The sequence below is a fragment of the Manacus candei genome, unplaced genomic scaffold (genome assembly GCF_025592945.1).
Source record: "Manacus candei isolate 608988 ecotype Guabito, Panama unplaced genomic scaffold, ASM2559294v1 h1tg000082l, whole genome shotgun sequence".
In the NCBI taxonomy this organism is placed as follows: domain Eukaryota; kingdom Metazoa; phylum Chordata; class Aves; order Passeriformes; family Pipridae; genus Manacus; species Manacus candei.
Window position 1 is genome coordinate 4,075,955 of NW_026138130.1, and position 18,615 is coordinate 4,094,569.

The 18,615-nt window shown below is 40.5% G+C and overlaps 1 protein-coding gene and 1 long non-coding RNA gene across 5 annotated transcripts in view; one reads left to right on the forward strand and one right to left on the reverse strand.

Annotated features, from left to right (window-relative positions):
- The window catches only part of LOC127481804 (uncharacterized), a 37,208-nt gene extending 25,868 nt beyond the window's left edge, over nucleotides 1-11,340 (reverse strand). Inside the window, exon 1 of one of the 3 annotated variants that reach the window (XR_007908316.1) lies at nucleotides 11,062-11,340. This is a non-coding gene — a long non-coding RNA (uncharacterized LOC127481804). The remainder of the gene's footprint in view (nucleotides 1-11,061) is intronic. The other 2 variants (XR_007908317.1, XR_007908318.1) reach the window with 2 other exon arrangements.
- A 4,910-nt stretch (nucleotides 11,341-16,250) lies between these two features.
- PRKCD (protein kinase C delta) overlaps nucleotides 16,251-18,615 on the forward strand; it is a 60,290-nt gene continuing 57,925 nt past the window's right edge. The window contains exon 1 of one of the 2 annotated variants that reach the window (XM_051811420.1): nucleotides 16,251-16,474. The gene's annotated coding sequence lies outside the window, so the exon portion shown is untranslated. The remainder of the gene's footprint in view (nucleotides 16,475-18,615) is intronic. The other variant, XM_051811421.1, reaches the window with a different exon arrangement.

Below are 18,615 nucleotides of genomic sequence, written 5' to 3' on the forward strand. Positions count from 1 at the left end.
TTCAAATATTCAGCAGGAAAAATCCATTAAAGAAGGGCCACAAAAACAGCCACAAAAACTTTCCTGCCCCCCTTACAGTTGTTGCATCTTTTGAAATCATGTATTTCCTGAATTTACACAGGATTGGGTGAAAAGGAGACTCCTTTAGGCACAACTACAGTAAACAACATTAACAGCTGAAGATTTTTTCCCTCCCAAAAACCTAGGTGTCAAGTTTAAATGACCACATGACAATGTCAGTTGTCATTGACATGAAGTTTCTAGCTACCACATTGCAGGATGAAAGCAAAAAGCTGACCCAAACACACTCAGAAGGTTCAGAAAATAAGTCCCTGCCTTTCAAATTTTTTTAAATAATTCTAGTTTAGTCTTGGTTTCTAATAATTTGAACAGTAAAATTATCAGCTGTGATATTGTGCCTGTTTCAAACAGAAATTTGTCATTTATTTGGCAATAAGCAAATACCACAGGGAAGAGTTACATAATAAAAATATCTTCTTCCACACGTCTGTAAAGGTTCACTAAGTTTGAACGTAACATCATGAAACAGCCTGATTTTTTTTCCCCTTTGCTATTTCAAGTGTATTTCTTTTGCCTTTAGTAAAACACAAACAGAAAACAAGAGGGTCCACATGAGTGGTTAGGAAGCTAAGCATACTTTGCAAAGAACATAATAGGATTAGGGAAACAGCAGCATTTCTTGTTAAAAAGAGACTGTACATGAGGTTGGGGGTTTACTTGAACTGTTCAGGAAAAGCATCTTACAGAGCAGCAGCTGATCACAAGGGCACATAAAACATGCCCTAAGTACAAGAGAGAGCAATTCACTCCATCTCTTCTATGCTCTACTCAAAGAAAAGAGTAATATTTCAGTTATTATTGCAAACTCACTAAAGGAAAATATTTCATCCCATTCTCCAAAACCTTATTCAGCAAGTAAGGAAAAAAAAACCCAGTAACAGATCATCACCAAAAATTTGGAAAAAAGACCGGAGAAGGAAAGGAAGCACAATAACATGGATGCAAAAGCATTTTCACACTTAAATGAGATTTAAACTTGTGATTCATTAACATATCCACTCCACAAGGACAACTTATCTCAAGACATCTGACTACTTTGGCACCCTTTATATGGGACATAAATACAGTTCCTTGTCTTAAATTGCTGCTGTCAAAGCTAAACTTGGTGTAGTTTTGGATTTTGTTCTTCCCCCCCCCCCCTGCAGTTACATTTTCAACAACTACATAAGGCAGCTTTCACTTCATGGAAAGAAAGTAACAATTCTTGTAAACATAAATCATTCTGTGAGACAAAGATAAGCAGCTTCTGCTTCACGATGGAAATCATTATGATTTTGCAATTGATGATTTGTAAAGTTACAAGCCAAGTGATGAAACCTGACACCCTGAACAAGCACCAGATCCTGACAGAGAAAACAAGTTTCAACAGCCATGGAACTGAATTCCTCACTATATTTCCCTTTGCTGTCCAACCTCCTTGTAGATAAAAGCACTAAATGCATTGCAATGTCTGCCTGAGCACCACTGCCTTACACCATTTTCTACAGAGCATCTCATTTTAGATGTTTCCCTTACAATGCAAATAAGCAACAAAAACAGGTCACTAACACATGACCTTCTGTCTTGAGATGTTTGCCTTCACCAAGAGCTGCATTCCTTCAAATCCCCTGGGGACTATTTACATGAATGATTTTGCATCTGAAGGTCCTTACCTGTACTTTCACCTTTGAGCTAATAAAACACCATCCTTTGGAGTGAGTTACTCCAGGTTCCAAGGAAATGAAGTTTGCTGCAGAACCAAATGGTGATACAGTTCACTGTCCTCTGTTCTAGGTGCTCTTTATCCTGGTTTTCCCCAGGGAAGAATGTTTTTTTTCCTCACTGAGAAATGAATGACCTTGAAAGCTAAGCCTGATCACAAACTTTAAGCTCTTCACCTGAGTGCTCTGCAAGCTTGTCAAAAATGGAACTTAAATACTGACATAGAAGTAAAATCCCTTCCTAAAAAGGTGTGCTTTTCAGACCCTCTCCTATCTCATGTAGCTGATGGATTCAAAGCCTGGAAACCCTGGTATTTCAGGACCTCACTTAACACTGGCTGACTTTCATCAGAACTTGTTTTGGGACAGTAAGTGATCCAGGACACAGTTTGAAATTACCAAAGTTATAAGTGACAGATCACTTATAGGACTAAGTTGAGGACAAAGCCATAAGAGCGCAGAGATATGAACACCCTCTCCATTCTTGCACTCTATACAACATTTAACAGATTTCACTAATAAAAACAGATTATAACCCTTATAAATAAATATATATAGTCCTATTAATGAAAATTCAATCAGAAAATGTGAAGATATTTTGTGCTACATACACAAAGGTATTCCATATGTAGCAAACTATACTGAAATGCCAGTTTACTGGTAACTAGACATAGCATGTCCTGCAAGCAGGGGCTCTATGGATGAACACTTCTGAACAGCAGCAGCTCAAAAGTTGAGCAATTCCAAACCATTGCAGACCCCAATGTGGTTTCTTCATCTTTGCAGTTCATTCCACTTGCCCTGCAGCTGAACTTAATCTATTAATATAGAACAGTAAGGAAAGATTTCCTCTGGAGACAGCAATGCACTTAAAACAATAGGCAGCTGGTATTATTTTCATCTTACAGAGAAAGCAAGTGATCATGTAACAGCTCTCCTGGACTCCAGATACCTCATCCTTTAAAGCACATTTTGTTTTATTTGGCTCACAGATAACAATTTCTCCCAAACTAGGCACAATGTTGGTGCCACCAGCACCTTCCTCATCTGCAGTGTTAAATAAAACATGAATCAGAACCTCAAAGAACAACAGTTGCTTCTCTTAGATATGTTCTCAAGTACCAAAAATTTCTACAGAACAAGGTAGAAACATGATATGAAGATGTACAAAACCAGCACAAGAACGCCAGTTAAACTACTACTATGGTAAGTCAATAAACAGTCTCAATAATCCTACAAATGTCAGGTTGGTTAGAAACATACACATCTAGAGCTACTGGTCAGAGTCTGGAGAAAATATTCTATTGAGTAGTGTGTTAAAAATATTCTTTTATAGAATAAACTAATGTGTTAAAAATATTCTTTTATAGAGAGGTTTGGGGCTTGATGTGGGTGTATTAGTCAGCTACAACCAGTCCTAGGGGATAACAGCACAAGCCATTCCTCTCAACATTTTAGCTGCACCATTATTCTCACACTGATGAGACTCTCCTGTCACCCCTACAATCCCACCCCCCTGATTTATCTCTGGGCACCAATATATGCTTGGATAAAAACACCCACCACTTTCAGCAAACAGGACCACTTCCTCCTTGCTGTGCTAACAGGATATTGAGCTGGAGAGCTGAGAAAAGATGAGTCCAACCCTTCCCATCTATTCCATGGGGCAACTGAGAGACTTCTTTCTGCCAGCTCGTGCCAGAAAGACGACAGTGAGACTTACCCTCGACACCAGTACACACATTAATTGGAATTGTAAAGCAAAAGGCAGTGGTGCCCAGCTCAGAGCTGCAGTGGTGCCCAAACAGGCAGCTCACCTGCTCCTCTGGATCACAGCAAAACTTGCAGCAGCTTGCAGAGTAAAACTTGAAACTGGGGAAGTGATGTACAGTTTTATACACCCACACCTGAAAGTCATAACCATCATTAGGGCTCATTCACAGGGATCTGGAAATATGGCAGATTTTCAATAGAAATCTCCATAAAATTAGGGTGCCTCTGTGCTCTGCTATAATAAGATCTTAAAAATAACCCTTTGAAGACTCCCTGTAAAGTAAATTTATCAGTCTATATTAGCTTCCTTTCACAATAATATTATATCATAGATGTCACTAAAATCTAATCAGCTGTATGAACACCCACATTACATATTTCAATATCACTGATTTATCTAATTTTTCAGAAAAATGTACTTGCTACTGTAACTTGAGCCAAGACTTGTAGACCAAGTGATATTTCCAGGATCTGAACAACAGCTTTGTACTCACAAGAAACAAAAAAAGCAAAATGATCTGGAATGACTCTCTGTCAATCATGAGTTGAGATTTAAAATTATAATTGCAAGTTGTCAAGTGAAAAGAGTTTTAGCCCAGAGTTTCTTTAAGTCTTTCTGCTGTGGGGATTTTTGTTTGAGTTTTTAAATGTTTTTATGTTCCTGAACTATCTTCAATGAAGATAGTTTAATGAAACTGCAAAGAAGAAAGCAGGGTACATTCCCTGGCAAAAAATCACAACCTGGCAGGACTCAATTTATTGAGTTTTTTTTCAACTGCTGTATTATAAAGGTGATATTAAAGTGCTAATTATTCCTGATGTCCAAAGAAGCATCCCTCAGTCTGCAGAGATACAGAAAAGCTGAAAGAGCTATCAGTCAGATTGTGCTGAGTAAAACAACATTCCAGTTGACCTTCTCACAGTCATCAGTGATTCGCTTTTCTCCAGAACTCAGAATCAAATAATTTCCCCCCCCTTCCAATATCATCAAAAACACATTTCTGGGCCAGTTTTATGAGCTCCCTTAGAAGCCCCTATGCAAGATGTGTCAAAAGAATTTAAGTTGTTAAAAAATTCTGGTTTTATCCAGTAATTTAATACATACAGTGAAGTAAATAAGAACATCCTAGCAGATACCATTATCACTTTTCCTTTCAATTTTGTTATGGCTCAGCATAACAAAACAGCCAGAATTCTTGTTCTATGCCCCTACATGTTAATACAGACAACGCATTACTACTTTCATAAAACAAATAAATCCTTTGTATGTATTTCAAAGACACAAGTTTCAGAGCTTATCAAGTAATTTCTGTTGACAAATAATGTGGTGAAATGCCAAGTTCCCTGTTAACAACTTCACAAATTAATGAATTGTGTCACACTGACCAGAAAAATACTATCATCTAAAACTATTTTACATAGTTTGGTGTAATATCCTGAAGAGAGAAGCCTCTCAAAACCATCACATGTTATTGCTTTAGAAATCTGCAATTACATGTTTTTTTGACTATGCAGTTCATATCAGGTAAACACAGGTTAAAAGCATACCAAATATTCTGAATACTGAATACTGTTCTAAAATTACAATAATAGCAGGAAATTTGTTCAAAGTTACCCAAACCATCTGTTATTGATTAAAACCAGCCCTGCCCCTCCAATATCCCAATCACTCGGAACACTTCTAGAATTTCTGCCAACCTGTAATTTTAAAATAGACAGGAAAAAAAAAGTCATTTTGGAAATCTCAAACACATCACCCCAGTTCTTTGGTGCAATAAATGCGACTTCACCTCAAGAAGGAGATGTAGCACTTCCTGTCATATGCAGACCCCCTGACCTAAATTAAAACATACACAAGCTCAGTATTCTGGACAAATAAAAGATGTTTAAATGAGTGCCTATTAGACAAGAGGTGAACCACAAGTTCAACATACAGAGACCACAATGAACACCAGAACTCCTCAGAGCTACAGACAGTGGCTTAGGCATATACTTAGTCCCATGTTTTACAATAACCTGCCAACTTTTTTACGCCTTGGCATTTGCTGCACGCTGTTAATCTTGTGAATGATGGTGCATGCAAGTAGGTGGAATATATAGTTCCAGGGGAATTCCATCAGAACTCATCCTAAATGAATCTTACCACCTACTATACCACCACGTTCCTGGTGTGCCCACAGATTAGTTCACTCAGTTATTTAACTTGTTTCTTATTAAAGCATTTGAACTCTGAAAATGTACATTTTCTAAAACTTGAAAGGCACTCACAAGGAATTAATTTGAAAAGAATCAGCCATTCTTGCATTTGCAGTTCCGATGACTGTATTCACGTGCTTCTATTTTTATCAGGGTATTTTGTAAGTTACTCATTACTTGCACACCTTCCCTGATTAAATGAAGGACTGGTAATTCAAATCACAACTTTATGAAAAATAATATGGTTCAAGCATCGCAGTATTAGAATAATATATTTACATTCAAAAAATATGCCTCAGAGCACACAAAATTTCTTTTCTGAATATCTTGACACTCCCTCTTCAGCTTTGGTATGGAGGGAAAAAAAACCACAAACAAACAAACAAAAAAACCCAAAACAAAACAGTGACAATTTTCATATATTGATCAAAACAAAATTCACCCAAGCCTTGCTAGAGATCACTCAGGACTGATTCCTTCAATTAGTTCAAGACCATTTTGGCACAATAGCAGTTCTTTAACAACTGACTTACAGATTAATATGGCAATGAAAAAAAAAAAAAAGCTATTCCCAGGAGACTTCATTTCTCCTGAAAACTCTCAGGCTGAGATTAAAGTAATGAAATGTGAAAAAAAGACACACAAGCCCCACCCCTCCCACCCCCCCCTTCATTCTGGCAATACTCATCAGCTCCAGAGGCACAATGTCTAGCAGGAATTCAGGAGTTAAATATTTTGACTTTGACAGGAACATCTGTTTAAGCCATCTGCACATTTCCCTCGTGGCCATTTGTCCACAAGAAGCTGGGCCAAAGCTAAAGGTATTTTGTATATCAAGAAATACCTGTAAAAGAAGGAGAAAAGAAGAACAGAGTAAAAGGAAAAGACAAGGAAGAAAGGGAGGAGAAGCATAGAAACAATAGCAGCAGAAGAAATATCCAACAGAAGGATATTCCCAAGATGACAAAACCAGCAGAAGTCGTCTCAGAGAAGAAAATGAGAAAGTAAAGAATAAATGGATCCAAGGTGGAAGATTCAGACCCATGTGCAAACAAAGTGAGTTGAAAGCACATGACTCTGCCTGGGGTCAGACCTCAGGGCTTGAGTGTCCTTTTGATTATTATTTCCTGGAAACAAAATAGGTTTGAGTTCAGATCAGGATGACATTAAAGCCTTTTGCTGTGTTTTTATAATTCCATAACTCACTGCAATATCACCAGTCTTTCAAACAAGTCCTCAGTTTCAAAAGGTGAATTCTTGGTACACTCAAGACAAGAATTAAGATTCAAAGAGTGAAATCTTTTCAATGTGAGGTAGAAGGTGGACGTGACCATTTTCTCAACAAGTGTTTTTAAATTCAAGACTGAAGTGTTTCTGAATGGGAACAGCACTTCAAAATCCTCTCTTCCTCCTATCTCCACATATCTGGAGTCAGAATTGACTTCATGAGAAAAGCAAGCTGGATCCTGAAAATATTTACTATTTAGGATAAGTCTGGTGTTTACAGCTGGATGAATGAAATGCAGCAGTCAGCCCTCTGAGCAGCTCAGAGACCCACAGCCAGGGGCACACAAAGGCATTTAACTTCAAAGAAGCGACTGCAGTGTGTATGTTCTACTTTACATGCATGGCTCTACTTTAGGATACATTTACATACATCAGACTTAAAATTCAGACATATTTGCAGGCGCCCAAAAAGTAATGGACCAAATGCAATTGAACCCCTTGAGCTCTACGTGTGACTAAAATCCAGTTTAATGGAATCATCCAGAGCCATCATAACTGCTCCAGGTGCCCAAAGGGAGACATTTGGTTGCCTTCCTCCTGTTGTGTTCTCCACTGATCCCACACGCCCCTCAAGCACAGAAACCCTTCATTAAGTCGATGTTGTTCAGTAAAGAGGCAGAAAAGTGACCATGTTTGTTTGGGGTTTGGATGAGGGGGGTGGTTTCTGGGATAGCTTGCTGACATTTTGATGAGTCAAAGCAAAGCACGAAGCATTCCAGCAAACATCAAAGCTGGCACAAGGTGCTCACTGAGAACACGTAGGCAGGAAGACAGGAACAAGGAGCTGGGGGATGATATGATTCCCTGTTCCAGCAGCTGTGAGCTGTTAAGTGTGTTCACCATGTGTTAAGAACCATGCAGATAGTGGGCAGATATTTAGCAGATTTTTCCTTTTACTTCACAGCCACCTTAAGAGAGTAAAGTACCCAAAACAGAAAACAGCACCTACATGAGTTAAGAATCACCTCACCTTCACCTCCAAGTTCTGTGTAAGAAGGAGGTGTGCACACAGAAATAACTCTGGACAAACTTTCTGGCTATTCTCAGTTAAACTGAATGAAACTGATATTACCCATATTTGTCATCAAACTACTCGAGTTCTCTGTAGTCAGAGAAAAAAAAAACAGATTTTTTTTTTTTTTTGAGACTTAAGTAAACATTCTAAGCATTTACTTTAACAAACATACTTTCCCTGTAGCTAATGCAGAGAAACATGGTCCTCCATAGGGCACCTTGGAACAGGAATCTGGGTCAGGTGCTCTGAGTTGCTGGCAGAAGAACATTGCTTTCCAAAGAAGCCTAAGAAGGGACACTTTAAATTATCTGTATGTTTGGGAAGAGAGATCCCACAAAATCTGAAAAGGAAATTACTAAATTACATTATGTCTTTGCAATTCAGTGGAACTTCTTTCCCAGATAAATAAAGACTAAAACAGTACATCTAGATTTTGATCTGCACTTCCCTAAAGGACAGCTATAAATACATGGATTTGACCCAGGACCATCACTAATTTAATTTTTTTTTTCTTTTTCACAACTACTGACAACTACTACTTCTTTTACAGAGTGCATTCATCTACATTTAAACAAAGAATATAAGGCCTTCAGTTGACATTGACCTGGATTTGCCCTACTGCTATAAAGGAAGAGATATCTGTTATATCTCCTGAGGAGGAGGATATAAAATCATTAACAGAGAATAAACAGTGGTTCTGAAAACCTTAAATTGCTTGGGAGTGGCTTGGAATCTAGACTTTTTCCTAAAAGCTCGAGCAGAATAAAAACTTATTTAACTAGACTAGGAATTACTTTCTCTCCTCTACTCTGGGCCTACCTGGAAACAGGATGTTTGGATAAACTTAAAAAAAATACTATTACCTCTTCTCTCACCTCTTTCTCCTCCAAATGATTTATATCCCTGGCATCCTCTGTATAACCAGCTAACAAAAGCTTCCCCACAGTTCTAAATCTGCATGTAGAACATATTGTTTCCTACAGCTGAAAGTAATGTTAAAAGAAATTGCCTCCAAACCCATTCCTAAAATTTTTGCTGAGTGAAAATAGTTGGAAACATGGCAAACCTGTCCCTCCAGAAATTTCATTCTTGACTTCAAGCAAATCAAAACCAATGGAGGAATGTGGCCAATAAAGAAAAACAGCACCTATTTGACCTTAGCAATAAAATTTACTGTACAGCCAGTTAATATTTGAACATCTGAATCGTTCTTCTGTTTATCTTTCTGTCACCAAAAAACACAGGCACCTTTTTAACCATGAGGATGACAAGCAGTGCATCATATTTAATAGCAGGTCGACTAGACAAAAAAACTAAAAATCTGTGGTGATCCAGGACATTATGCCTACTAAAACATCCTATATGTTCAGGTGTGTTATAGAACATCCAGGCATAAATGATCATATATATTCAGGTATGCTGTAGAATGTAAAATATGCAAATCATTAACTATTCAATTATATGTAAAATTATGTAAACCACAAAATATTTACTTATACATAAAATAATTAGTTTGCATAAATAAAACGGATCATAGGTCAGCTGGCTTAAATTGTATATACTTAAACATGTTTCCAAGTGGCATTACCTTCAAAGATATACAGAGACAGATCAACACTAACCAGAAATCTGGGTGTGACCCCATAAAAACTTTCCAGATGAGGAAGAGCAAAGCCACACACCAGAACTCAGCAGACACAAGACACCACTATCACCTGTATCAAAAAGCAGCAGCTCTACAGCCTCTTTTAAACAGAATTTTAACATCCCCAAAATTAACATTTTTTTGACAAGTGACATAACAGCTTGCTGAGTAAAATCAATGTCCCAGTTGCAAAGAGGTCAGACATAAGTGATTTTATTCAGGAGATGTGTCTGCATTACTGGCTCTAGTACTTCTAACAACATTACCCTGTCTTCAGCTATACATTTGCAAAGTAGCTGTGCTGCAGATGGACTTTTCAACTCTGCTGTTAGCAGCCTCAGTGTATTTTTATACAGCCAAGTCCTCAGAGAAATAATTGATTTTTAGCATATTACTAAAGAGTAAATAGTCTCAGTGTCTTTATTATTTCACCAGCTTTTAAACAGCAATATCAAATCCTACCCTTCACCCTGATACCAACAGCACAAGAAGTAGGAGCCTGGTTCACCCATTATTTGGCAAGCTCTATGCAGAACTACTATTTCCCCAAATACTATCTCTAACCACCATGCAGTGTGGGGAAGAGAGGCATGTTGCCATCTCTCTCTGAAGCTGCATGACTCAACATCTCTGCCGTGACTCCAGAAGTCAACTACCCCGAACTGTCCCTGTGTGGTTCCTCAAAACTGTGACGTTCTTGGAGCAGGTGACTCCAAGCCTCCACCCTCCTCCTGTGCAAACACACACAGCCTGTAGTTTCATTATTGCTGTTTGCTTTCATTTTAAAGGTTCACTAGGATTGATTTTGCACACTAGCTTGTTTCACTGATACCATGTTTGGCTTTTGATAGCAGCACTGGCTGTACCAATACAAATAAATCCTAGTAAATGACTACTATAACATAATAATGGTCTAAACAATATGTGCCCCAGTACAGGCAAGAAGAGTAAACCCAGCATTATTAATCATAACTTGAATAAGGAAAAATACCCAATCCTACAGCCCAAATAGAAAAGGATACTTGAGAATTAAATGTTAGGTAGTAGCACTAGCTGCCAAAAGTTGTCCATCTGCAGTATCAAACTGTGCTTTAAAATGATACAACTGACCAAGGAAATTAGGACTCAAGTACTCCCATATCCTTGCACCAGGTCATAACAGGACAAGTTCTTCTTTCTGCAAACAAAGCCTTGTTCCAGTCACAGCATGAGACTGATCCATGCAATTGTTTGCACAGTCTGATAGTATAGCTAAAGCATTTTAAGCAGACAAAAAAAAACAACTCCCCACACTAATGCCATTGCAGTTTGCATTTCTGGATAACCATTAACACCAATAAAACCTTTAGTCAATATCTTCTTACCATCATCTGAAAAATAACACCAGTGGTTGCCCGAGGGATGGGGTGGTCCACATTCTACAGCTCTTATTGCTGTGCCTGGCATATCCTGCTCCTTCACTGGGGGGAGAGCAGGACACAGCAGTCCTGCCCCTCTCTGCTGAGGTTAAATTGTGGCAGGCGCAGAGAGCAGAGAACAGCCACACCCTGCTGATACCTGACACCTTTGAAACATCACTTTTAAAGCAGAAGCACCTGTATACCTCAGGTGATTGCATGGTAGCTGCTGAGATTCTTCATTCCTCTCAGGTGAGCAGCAAAAGCCTAAAGTACTACCAGCTGAAGTCATGTGATGGACTAAATTCATTGACTTGATGGCCTTCAGCTTGTTCTTGTTGATTGATGAGAGAACTTCAGCTGCTAATCAAAAGGCATTTAGGAAAAAAACAACTAAAACCTCCCCTTGCCCAAGCCAGTGCACAGCAGTGTGAGTTGTCTCTCTCTGTGCTGCCTCTGTTCTGTGCACAAACACAAGCTTGATCTCCTGGTGTTAAATGAACACCAAAAATTAAATGGAATTTTTTCAGAAGAGAGCTTAAAAACCAACCAAGAAATCAGACAATGTGTTCTTTCACAGTACAGTTTTCTTCAGTGCTCACAGGAATATAAAACCAACTATGAATAGGACTGTGGTGAGCAAGAAAATTGCATCAATTCAGACACTTCCTTGTTCTCCCATCTATATTAACTCTGCAAAGCAAAGCTATCACAAGGGGAAGTAGAACACTTACATTGCTCAAAATCCACACTGGTAGCTGGCATGTTGAAACCCAATGTAAGGGCATGTGTGCAATAAACACCATAAACCCCCTTTTATTAAAACTGAAATTCTTCTGAATAAAATAGGTGAAACCAGCTACAGTCTCAAATGTTCAAAATGCAGGAATCAGTCTCCTACCCTGAACAACAGAAGGCAGCAGGGGGGTATTTGTAAGACTTTGAGAGATTTTGAGTTCCTTTTACCTGTAGCCCAGATATTGAAAAATCTTTTAGGAACTCCGAGATTACAAGTGCACGTATCTTCTATACAAACACGAAAAAGATTTTATTTAAGAAAGAGGATTTTAAGGTAGTTACTTTCTCAAGGGAGTAGGGCTTTAAAAGCACCAAACATCACAAGAACTGACAATGCTCTAAGCAGGCATCTCAGCAAAACTGTCAGGAAACTATTTACCTGTCTGGTTTATAAATGAATCATACATAAAAGTTCTTTCAAATGAGCAAAACTGCAGAGTGGTTGGGACATAAGCTTATCTCACTTTTTAATCTTAAATTCTTAAGACTCATATCTGATAACAAAAAAACCCTCTGCAGTAACTTACTTATACAAATGTAGAAATTCTCACGACTGCATCTGACATCAGGATCTTCCCCAGCACAGCTCACACATCTCATCCTTCAGGATAAACAAAATAAGCCCATCATTTATTTAAACTAAGCACAGAACATTATGCAAGTGCAAGTTGTAAAACACAATGAATTAAGCACAGACAGGATAGCTTCTCCTTGGTGTAGTGCCTAACCACAGTCAACCACCAGCAGACAGTCCTGACTCAACTACAGCTCTGCACGGGCACGTGCAACATCCACAGAAGCAAACCCTTAAAAAGTATGAAAAAACAACTCAGCTCCAAGTTACAAAAGCTGGCAGGTGGACTAATACAAAGGAGAAACCCATTCTTAGTCAATATAAAAAGACTGCAAAGATAAGCAGTAGAAATTAATGCATATCATTATCAAAAGAATCTCCAAAGTTACAAGACTTCAGAAAAAGTAGGATAATTGCAGTTTCTCTTGGGCAGCAGTCCAAATGTTTATGGCAGCCAGACCTTCACATTACCAAATTCAGTATCTGTGTCATTGCTAATCCATAAAGAGCACATGTCCTTCATGGAGAAACACATGAAAAACTGGAGGAAAAGCATGACAGAGAACAAAAGTCTCTCACCTCAGCCTTAAGGAAAAGCAGAATAAGTGACAATACACAATGTTCAAAACACTTCAAAAAGTGAATTTACACAATAGACCACAGACCCCTGGAGAAGGCAATGGGTGGAAACTCCCATCATGACCAGACTCTTCACACCTCCCACTGCTATCAGAAAAGAGGAAATGAGAGCAGGCATTCGGTGGTTAGGCTTGGGACTGAGGGACCAGTGAAGTCCTGTTACAAAGTGGGACTGTGAAAAAAAAATGGCAGCAACACCACCATTGTTTTCTGTTCTGAAACGACACTTTTGCAAAAGTAATCATTTTTGCATAAATCAAGTATCTGCCACAGAATTGAAATCAGGTTTGTTTGCTCGAGGTAACAGGTATTGTAGATACAGCTTCAGCTCAGAAAAAGTGATTACAGACTTCTGGAAAGTTGTTTTGTACCAGTCTGGCTCTGAAATCTTCAGGGAGCAAGTTCTTAACTTCCACTAGAATTTTTTCACTTAAATTTGCTGCAGAAAGTTTTTTTTTATCCACACACATCAAGTGCTCAAAGTCACATCACCCTTTACTGCCATCATGTCATATGGCAAAAGTTAAGTGGCCCCAGGTAAAACAGGCTTTCTGGTTGGGGAAAACACAAGAGAAAAATCAAACTAGCAGGGCCTCCTGCAGCTGATCTCCCCCTTAGAGATCCCCTGTAACAAAGCAATGCTTTGCCATTGATTTGGGAGTTATGAGGTTGTGTGTCCAGCTACCCAAGAGATGAAATGTTTCAACTCAACTTGAGACTGTTTTCTTTTTTACAAAATATGTAAAGGCACATTTCAGAAAAATGGATCACAGACAGTAATGTCCATGTCCCTGTGCCCCTGTCCCTCTCCACATCCCTGTTTTTGTGACTGACCTTTCACTTTCCAGTAGTTACCCTGTAACCCTATGAAATCCAGCATTCCTTACTATTTACCTAGAAGCTGACAGAAAGAACCGCTAAAAGCTTTTCACTAAGAACTGATTTTCGTCCCCTTCTCAACCCCACTGCCTGTAAAATGTGTTAATAAAGCCTTCTGAGCTGCATTAGAACCTATTCTGATGAAAGACAATCTCCAGCTGTAAGAGCATTACCACGCTTTTTGCACGGCTGAGTTGTAAAAGCAAAATTACAGAAAATAGACATCAAAAAAGTCTCAGTACCAGGAAACACCTCAAATTTCTAAAGACACATTACTGTAATAGTTGAGAAGATCCTCCATTTCATTTCCTGTGGATCAAATTTGTACATGTTTACTCAGCCCTAATTCAACTTGAACCCATTGACTGAACAAAGGCATAAGAGGCAAAGCACTTTAGGCCTTGAAAAATTTTCCACAGTCCAAATGAGAAAAGACTATTTGTTTAAGAAAGACTTGAAATAAAGTGGTGTTCTAAATAATTGAAATGCAGCAATAGTTAACAGATGGCTTGCTGCAATGTTATATGGTAGGGTCACAAATGAAAATGGACTGTCTCTGACCACTTACATGCCATTAAATACCCAAATAACATGAAATTATATGAAATGTATTTTAAAGCACTGTTTTGCCAAAGTTCACTGGAAGTATTGAAATGAGGAAAACTCCTTGCCCACAAGTAGCTTCTGCTTTTTCTCCTCTCATTCAAACTAGTTTTAGTTTTGCTTTTATAATACAACATTCATGAACTGCTCATGCATATAATGTTCCCCTGAGTTTAGCATAACAGCAATCTACACAATTTTAAATGAGGGTCCTCATACAATTTATTATAGCATCATAGCTAATCAGATTACATTCTGTCCCAAACCAGGAAAATATTATTTAGATTTTCCAACTCAAAAAAAGAAAAAAAAAATCACACCTAGTCATGCATAAGAGCATGCATCTATACAAAATACTCCATAGCTTAATTTGCAGCAGAAGTAAAAAGGAAATGACCCCAGACAACTCTATTCCTTTGCTTTCACCCAAATTGTGATTATCAATATGTCTACTAGAGCTCTCTTCTGATGGCAATTTTGTTTTAAAATTAGTTACTTCAAATTAAACTCTCCATATATAAATCAACTATTGACAATGCTGATTTATATATGCATTATAGCCTTTCCATGATATCAGACAGGACAGCGGAGGAACTTTGACTTTACCTTATGAATATCAAGTGAAATGTTCTGTAAAGAATCTCAACATCCAGTGGGTGGAATTTGGCACTTCAGAAATGTCTCTGCAGCCATCTAACAGCTGGGGCACGGCCTCTGCAATGCCCTGACACCCCCCACTGCACACCGGGGTCTGGCATCTGCCTGGAGAAATGTCCACAGTTACCACAGCATCACAAAAAGCCTCGGGGAATTTCACCACTGTTTTCAGCTAGAGCAGAATGAGGTCATTTAAAACAAAAACATGAGAGCAATTATACCTGGCCTGTGTCAGTTAAAAAATTATGACAAAGGTCTGCCTTGGATTCCTACAGGAGTATGGTGGTGCTTTCTCTGGTTCTTACACTTCACACATTCCTGTTCTGCAACCCCTCCCTACGACACCTCATTTTAACACAAACAATTACAATACTTCAAAAACTGAGCCCCATCCCTTAGAGCAGAGCATGGACTGGAGGCCCAAGCTGGGACCCAGAACGTCCTGTGACGGCCCTCAACTTCGAGCACATCAGCTAAGGCCATCTCTGCAGTGAGGTCGCTGAGGTAACAGCAGCGCCCACAGAACCACAGCCTACCCAGCTCTGGCCCCGTTATAAAACAACAACCGTGATTTTTAAGCCACTAAAGAATATTTTCATTAAAAAGCCCAGACGAAAAACCGTGGCAAAGGGGTGAGAACACCTGAGCGCTGCTCCACACCGGGCAAGGGGCTCACTCCGAGCTCCGGCTCCCCAAACCCAGGTGCTCTCCACTGGTCTAAGCTGACCAGAACACCAAAAAAAAAAATATCCCAAAAGCCAACCGAGCCCAAAAGCGCTGCTCGGGCTGCAGCCCCATCACCACGCCACGCCGCCCGCCGAGGTGAGGTGAGGTGCGGTGAGGTGCAGTAGCCAGCGGCCGGCCCGGGCACCCCCGGCCACAGAACGAAGGCTTACGGCGTTCCCACAGGCAGCCGCCTGCACGGGAGAGCAGGGAGCGAGAACAGGCAGGGGAACGAGCCGCAAAAAAGGCAGAGCAGCGACAGCGCCCACCCGCCTCGGCACCTCCGGGGCGGGGCGGCCGCAGCAGGTGAGGCGGCCGGAGCTGCGCCCCGTGGGCGGAGCGGAGCGCGGGGCGGGGAGCGCCGGGCTGGGCCGGGGACACACTCGCTCCCTCCCTCCTTCCCCTTCGCCCGCATTCCCTTCGTTCTCTTTCTCTCTCTCTCTCTCTCTCGGGACAGCGCCCGAAACTCGGCGGCGGCCGCGGCCCCCGACGGCTCCCAGGACGCGGGTGAGTGTCGGTACCTGCCCCCGGCGCGGGGCTCGCTCCGCTCGGCAGTTCCTGCCCCGCCTGGCGCGGGGTGAAGGAGGAAGCGAGACGGGCTCGGCTCCCTCCGGCCCGGGCGGCTTCCGTGGGGCGCCCGGCGGGCAGGGAGAGAGGGAGAGAGCGAGGGGCTCCCGGGGGCTCGTCCCGGCGGGGCGGGCGCGGGGCCGGGCGGTGCCGCCGGAGGGGCTGCGGGGCTGCCCCGGCACCGGGGCTGCTCCTGCGGCCCCTCCATGTTGGGCTCCGGGGCGAGGGGCTGCGGGCTTTGTCCTCCCAAACCTCCCCGCTGCCCCCCTCGAGGGTGCCGGGCATGGGGCCGCCTCGCTCGGTCCCGGGGAAGCGCGACCCTGGGCGGGGAGAGTCTGTCGGGCTGCGGGAGGGACGGGACCGTGCCCCGTGCGAGGAGGCAGCGAGATCCCTGCCGCCGGTCCTTGACAGAAACATGGAGTTTCCTCTCGGCAGAAATGCCAACTTTGGCAATGCCAACTTCTTTTTTTCCTCCCCGGCCGCCTTGATACTCTGTTCCAGTCTCCGCGCGACAGCGAGTTAGGAGATAAAATGCACAATCTTTTACACGCTCAGGTTTCCAGCTGAATGGCGACAGACAATAAGGAATGAAGGAGGAGGAATGCCTGATGCTTTTGTGTACGCACATGCCAGGCGTGCATCTATTAAAAAAACAATTTTCAGTTCATCACTAGAGAATTCCCCGTTTGCATTAGGGTATGAAATATTAAAATAATTGGATCATGGCATTCTGTGGTTACATTTGACATCTGTTTACTTGTGGGCCCTGACTGTTACACCACTTCACTTCTAGATTGTTCAAGATAGCACAGAGCAGAGTGTTGATCTGGACATAGAAGCTCTTTCAGGACATTTGTGTGCAAGGATAATATTGCCCTGTATCCTGTCTCTTGCCTTTATAGGGCAGAACTGAATGTGCAGAGCAGACGGGTATGGGAGAATCAGTTCTCGTATTAAATATTTTCCTAGCTTTAGAAACTCATTTAAAGACTGAATTGCAGTATCTAATATATCTACAAATAGCCAATGTCAAAATCCTGGATACACTTGTGTGTTTAGTGCGTTTTAAATCTTTCTTGGTCCTTGGCCTTGTACAGTCATTACTCTATTAACAATGTAATAGCAAATGACCTCTCTGGCTTTCTATCTCTCAAATAATGCAGTCCAGCGTTGTGCTAATCAAATAGGAAGCTATAACCAAGCAAAACCAGAGTAGCTTTCTGAGCATGACACTATGAAGAAGTGCTTCTTAAGTGGTTAAGCAATAATCATAACCATCTTTTTTTCGGAAAATGTATATGCAGGATTTCCTGTTTATTTAGTTCCTGAAAATGGCTATATTAAAAAGTTAGCTGTTTGTCTGATAGATTTTGGTCACCTCAAGACACTCCTGTGGGAGCCTGCAAATATGCTCCAAGGAGAGAAGCAAACTTAAGGCTGCAAAACATAGGATTAGGTATCTTTTTTTTTTTTAATGTTTCTCACCCTCACTGTGGGTTTCATAATAAAATACAGGTGTGTGCTTTAGTTTAATAAATAATGAAATGCTGGAATTTTCAATTTTCAATTTTCTTGATCCACATAGTTTTACTCAAAGTTATCTTTTTGTAAAACTGAATATAGCCCACTTTTAAGGATGTGTGATTATCAAAATAAAATATATTACTTTTGAAGTTTTGACTGTTTAAAAATCAAAACGTGTAATAAAGGTATTTCATTACTTGTTATTGTTTGCATGTAGTGCTAAACTCAAAAAATTTAGAGGCAGCATGAAAGAATCAAGAGTTAGCAATACTTTGAAATTTTCATCCTACATCTCATAATTCAGATTTAGGTATAAAGGAATTGCTGCCACTCAGTGGCTGATACAAACACACAGAGAAATATATTCAGTTACACAGATGTCATGTTTGTGTGGTTAATGAATAAGTCATATGGTAATTCTGTTCAGTCGATACCTGTGAGATAATTGGTCAGGAAGATGCTTGTATTGTTCTCACTAGAAAAGAGCTGATTCTCAATTTTTTTCCATTCTGTATTTAATGAATGATAATCCACCTTTTCATTAGGCATAATTATGC